This window comes from Centrocercus urophasianus, unplaced genomic scaffold (assembly GCF_019232065.1).
Source record: "Centrocercus urophasianus isolate 14NV4802_14NV808 unplaced genomic scaffold, USGS_Curo_1.0 seq_10, whole genome shotgun sequence".
Classification (NCBI taxonomy): Eukaryota; Metazoa; Chordata; class Aves; order Galliformes; family Phasianidae; genus Centrocercus; species Centrocercus urophasianus.
The window spans coordinates 84773144-84779172 of record NW_024884142.1 but is presented as its reverse complement, the minus strand read 5'-3'; the positions used below and the strand labels follow the sequence as shown (position 1 = coordinate 84779172).

The 6029-nt window shown below is 36.8% G+C and overlaps 1 long non-coding RNA gene across 1 annotated transcript in view; it reads right to left on the bottom strand.

Moving 5' to 3' along the window:
- The window catches only part of LOC122161559, a 43892-nt gene that overhangs the window by 15566 nt on the left and 22297 nt on the right, over positions 1-6029 (bottom strand). Inside the window, exon 2 of the long non-coding RNA XR_006169210.1 lies at positions 428-524. This is a non-coding gene — a long non-coding RNA (uncharacterized LOC122161559). The remainder of the gene's footprint in view (positions 1-427; positions 525-6029) is intronic.

Genomic DNA, 6029 nt, shown 5'->3' with positions numbered 1-6029 from the left:
TTTTTTTTTTTTTTTTTTTTTTTCAATCCTTCTGTGCTCTTTGTTCAATTTGTTAGTACTTTTGTTGTCCAGCAAAACAGAGCCACTGTGCTGAACTTTCATACAGTACGTGCTAGTGAAGCCTCGTGCCTGCTGTGTGGGGGAGCTCTTGGTCTTGTAAACATGGGAAAACACTGTGTTTAGAAAAAATCCACAACATCAGCAACCCCCAACACCCTGAGAGCTACCCTCCATTTTGGGAAGACGAGGGAAGAACAGATGGGAGCTGTTCCTGGTACACTGACTGTATTGATAACATCAAATTCAAAAAATTAATCAAGCCTTCACAAGGCTGGCTTAAAATAATGAGCTTTTAAGCTGACACATTTCATTTGTCTTCTAGATTTCGAGACAGATTCGGTGAGTAGAAATCAGTACAGTGGATTACCTTTTGTGTCTCCTTTAACGTTTCTGTTCATTGCTGTCAGTCACCTTTTCCCACATCCCACACATCTGCCAGATTGCATGCACAAAATGGTCCGTCCCTGTTGACACAAGAGAGGAGGCAGAAGTGTGTGAAAATCAGTGGGAGGATGCAGACCACTCTGAGCTGTAAGAAAGCACCTGGGGAGGCAGATGGGCAGAACGGTGGAAGTGAAAATCACTGTTGCTTCTTTCCCAGTTCATTACACGTCCACTAAAGCTAATCAGGTATTGAATCCATGAGTTCTCCCTTTCAGATATCTATAGATGTGAGGCTTGATGGTAATATACACGGATAACTGGAAGGGTGAAAGCCAACATTGTGATGTAGGATCATCCAGGAGGGCACGGATGTTAAAGTAGCCTCAAAATGCTTCTAGATGACTTCTTTTAGAGAAAGAATGAGGATACCTCAATTACGCTGCTCTAACATTCTGGATCAAAAAGAGCTTTAATCACATATTTAATCATATGTTGGGAGCTGCAAAACTGCAAATGCAAAGTCATTCCTTTAATTCGAGTGAATCAGCCCAGCATGAAGATAAGCTTCATGCCCTAAGAGTTAACCCTGTTATCTTACTTAATTATCTCTATTTGCTTACTTCCATTTAAATGCATCAAGCCTATCTCACTTCTTATCTCAACTAGTTATAGAGGGAGATGAGTGAAATCCCTTCACAAATGATATTGGAAACAAATGTTTTCCACCAGCTTTGAACATTTTATATTGGCAAGCTCTTTGTTTTCAGGCTTTCCAGCAAGAAAGATCACTGTGTAAAGAGATGGACATGAACCTGAGCTGCTAATCTGAATACATACCTTTTTTTTTTTTTTTTTTTTTTTTTTTTTCCCTTCAGGCATTAGGATCCAGAAATTAATATCTAAGGAAAAATAAATACACCAGGAGGCAAAGACTCTCTTTTAATTGAACCTGCCTCCAACTCTGCAGAGAATGAGATGTGTAGGTGAACACAGGTCACCTGGTTTCCCTTTGATTGTTTTTATGAAATGAATTTAATGAATTTGCCTTACCTCTGCCAGAGAGGTGGACCTGCAAACTACCCAGCAGGCAATGTGGGAAATTTGGGCTGGCACAGGTTCTGCCACCAGAGATGTCTGAATCCATTGCCTTTCACAAACACTAAAATCATGCAATTAAAAAATTTTAAAAGTCAGTCAATCCAATTCTTTCTTACATCCATGTATCTTTAGCTGTGTGTGGTAGGAAAAGGATCCAAAAACTTTTCTCTCATGTGTTTGCTTCCATGGCAATGAACTGCTCCCCAGAGCCTTCACTTTAGGGTTTCATGGTACTGAAAATTTAGTGGGCTTTATTTTGGCCTTGCCTTCTCTTGTGTTGTAAAATGTGCAAGTCACTCTTCAAAGGCATATTTAAAATTCTCCTCTTTTAATGGAGGAACTGATTAAAAAAAAAAAAAAAAATTCAAATGGAAATAGTTTTAAACTCCAAATTTTCATCACTCAACTCCTTGTTCATTTACTAGCTTGCATTCACAAATGAAACTACTTCAGAAGATGTTGATTTACTTGTTAATTATTCATTGTTCACATCTGTTCACATTTTACTTTATTTAAAAAAATAAAAAAAATAAAAACAATAGCAAAGCCAACGCCACAGCAACAACCTGTTCTCACATGATTATCAAGGACAAAAACATTTACTTATGAGTTCTTCTTCTATCTCTTATCCAACAAAAACCCCAAATCCAATGTCAAACTGTTTACTTCAGCAACTTCGGATTTTACACCTATAGTTTTTTTTATTAATATTTTATATTCTCTTGTATACTATGCTTATTTTGCAAAATGTCTCAGAAATTAAACTTTGCATCCTGTGAGCTAGCTTGCAGACTGATAAACTGAGACCATATCTTTTTTTAAACAGGGAGTTCATTTTGAGGAGAATCAAGAGCTCTGAAATGCAAGCTTTGAGGTCTCTAACAGAACAAAATCAGCTCCTTGTTTATATGCCTTCTGTAATTGCTAAAAGCCCAGAGTCTCGCTCTTACAGGTTTGCAGCCACCAACAATTATTACTTTTAGAACACTATGAATGCTTGCTTAGCATCCCACAAGGACAGCAAAAAACTTCATTCCTCCAGTTCCTCCATTAGAACTGACATATAATTTTTCTCTCTGACAGTGGCAATGCAGACTTCTGGATTTTTAGACTCGTCTGTCTTGATTTTTATCCAGCAGATAAGCAGAAGGATTTATATCCTTCACTAATACAGTCTTAGTCTTTTCATGAATGAGACATTCAGTTACTTATGTGCCTTGGGTGAGAGCACTCTCCAAAAACATGTATGTAATCATATCACATAATTCACAGTTTAATGGTAAACATGCCTTGATTAGTTTACTTTAAAAAAGTTAAGAATGTCTGATTTTTCATCAGTGATATCAGAATGGTTTTCTTCTGTTGGATCATTTTTGGGTTCCATCCTTTGATTTCAGCTTCAAATTTCAACTCCAAGTGAACCCCAAATAACAAAAACCCCTGAGACCCACCTGGTTTCAATACAAAATCATGTCTTCTGTTCATTTCAAAATAGGCCCAGGTTAGTTCAAAAGATTCATGAACCTTGGCAAAGTTTTCAATGAGCATGATTTAAGTTTCTGTGTTTGTACTGTGTGGTTTTACTGTGAATGTTTCTCATGGTCTTACGAACATAATATGGATTCACTATAATATCAGATACATGATACCCTGCCTGCATTTGATGGTTGATGCTGATGCTTTGATACATATCTACAAATATTCTTATATGAACAGTTGAGGACTTGGTTAGCCTAAAAGACTACCTTTCCTGAAATCAATTAAGAATTTTGTTTCACTTGTAAAATAAACACATTCAGAATTACAGATGGTGAAAATAAGTCTCAGGGAAAGGAGCTTAAGAAGTTGGCAGATCCTCAGAGGAACTGTATTAAAGAAACAAGCATAAACTCTCTAAATATGGAAGGAAGGCTAGTAATTTCAGTAAAAGACAAATTTGGTTAGATTATGAGATTTTTGGAGCCTCAAAAAAAAAAAAAAAAAAAGCAGGAAGTGCACTGAGACCTTTCATCCTTTTTTCTTATCACTTTTAGGGATGAAAAGGCATGGTGAGGACAAAGAGAGGTAAACAATATTTTTTGAATTTTTATACTGGCAAGATAGAGCCAAGCTTCTCAGTGCATGGTCCTGAATATCAGACGTGAAGTGGACACAGTTTTGTTCATTCCACAGGAGAATGTGTTTCTACATGTTCAATATTTCTGCATCACTGGAGTGACCTATGTCCTGCAATTTAGACTCTGATTCAAGTTTCCCACAAATTTGCAGAGTTTTTGGATTTTATTTCATAATTAACATTACCAGGAAGGGTACATTACTAGTGATCTACATTGCTGTATTCCTAAACTGAACTAGAGCTCAACATAAAAAACATAGGATTGCTTTTTCATTTTTATACTTTTGTTCTTTGATACTGCACTTTCTTCCAAGGTTCTGCCATGTAGTTACTGCTTCAGCAAGAAAGTACAAGAAATAAAACTGCAGTGAAATAAATCTCTCTTCATCTCATTTCTCACTGCCATTCACAGGTGCCAGCTCAGTACAATAGCTCTTTGAGATGGCAGAACTGTGTGGGGCAGCAACTCTGATGACCCAAACTCTACAATGTACAATCAGTAAAGACTCCATAGCAACTGTAGAGAAAAAAAAAAAAAAAAAAACCACAAAAAAACAGTAAAAGCTATAGGTCAGCACTAAGGTATACTTTCAGAAGGACCCTTTCACATACACAAGCCTGTGTGCACATTCCTCTAAATACCTTGAAAGCAGGAGATTGAGATTTCACTGAACAGCAGGTCAGTCATTGCTTAGCACGGAGATGCCTTTGCAACACTGTTTGTACCATGCAGTTTGAAGGACAGTGTGTTACAGGATTGTCTAGATAGGTTAGCTGAAATCACCTCCTGCTATTTCAAATGGAAATGGTGCTCCTCTCAGCTGGCTTTAGTTGTTCCTTACGGCTCTTTTTCAGTTTTATACTTTTAGTATCGGAAAACAGAATTTTGTCAGTAATTCCATTTATCAGAAGGAAATCTGAGGTGCTGAAGGAGTTCTTCAAAAGAGGAACCTTTACCAATTGCTTTCCTCAATCAATTCATAAAAACCAAAACCCTAAGGTTTCTTTACTATGGGAAATTCTATGGGATTTTCCGAGTCTTACATGAAAAGGCTGTTAGAGTAAAAAGGCATTTCACGTGATCACAGACCTTCATCGAAAAATGTAATCCAAACCTGTGCAATCTGCGACACTTCCATGGTAAGATGAAACCAGAGAGAAATCTCATTATTTTCAAATTAATTAGTCTAAACTCTACGGTAAAGACAAAATTAAAAGCCAACAAACAAAAAAACCAAAAACTTATGTAAAACTTATTACTTACAAAAAACAAACAAACAAAAAAAAATGAAGTTAAAATTTTAATGCCCAATGCAGAATAGATCTGATTTTCACAAGGATGAACTCAGAGCACTTTGCAGTTTGAAAGGGAACAATTTAGAGGCATGGTGTTCTGGATAATCTTTGTAAGTCCCAAGGGTCTTAAATATGTTCTGGTAAAAGCGATAGGCAAAGCTGTAGGTGCCGCTCCCTTATCCAAAGTGTTCAGACACTTGAAAGGGAGTAGACCACCTTATTTCTTGGAAGCCCATTTACGTGCTTCAGAAAAAAAGTCTTTCTAGAGTGCCTACAAAAATATAGACCTATCCCTATTTTCTGCCATCTGCTAGTTGGTTTTGTTGGGAATTTACTTAGTTGAACTGGCAAAAATGCAGGACATTTTTCTTCCAATAAGAAAATCCAGGGGAAAATGCAATACGTTTACATATAAATGGAATTAACAGTGGAGATCTGTGTTTTCTCCAATGTAAATAAATGCAAAGTGTTGCCTGGTCCTTTATTAGCTTTCCATTTTATTTCAAGTTGCCTAATATTTCATAAGTAGTTTCAAACCACTAAAGATTCATTACAGCAATTAAGTGGCAGTTGACAGTATTTAATAATTTAAATTATTGTTTATTATTAATCACATGTTGGTGAACCAAGAATTTAAAAGGCAAAATACAGTTGGCATCTTAGGGCTGCTTCTCAAAAAAAAAAAAAAGAAAAAGGAACAATTTAAGGAGGCTCAGCTTGTAAAGAAAGTTAATTTTCAGTGAACTGTTATCAGCTTGAGAACATATGACACTCCATTTTTCAATACTGAGAAGAGAATGTGGAGGGAAGACTCACTCCCAGCCGAAATTCTTTATTGCCTTCCTCTGTGATGTACATCTGCTCTCCTTAGGATAACCAGTGCCACACTTGTCAGCAGCACATAAAACAGAAAAAACAGTTTTTTTCCTCCTCTATGTGATTAGGCCCCAGCAGTTCCTATGAGCTCAGAATATAACCCAGGGCTAGCAGCAGTTGCCACAGCTCTACTTTTCACTTCCGCAGTCTTGAAATCTTAAAACCATTAAGATTGGAAAAGACTTCTCAGATCACCTAG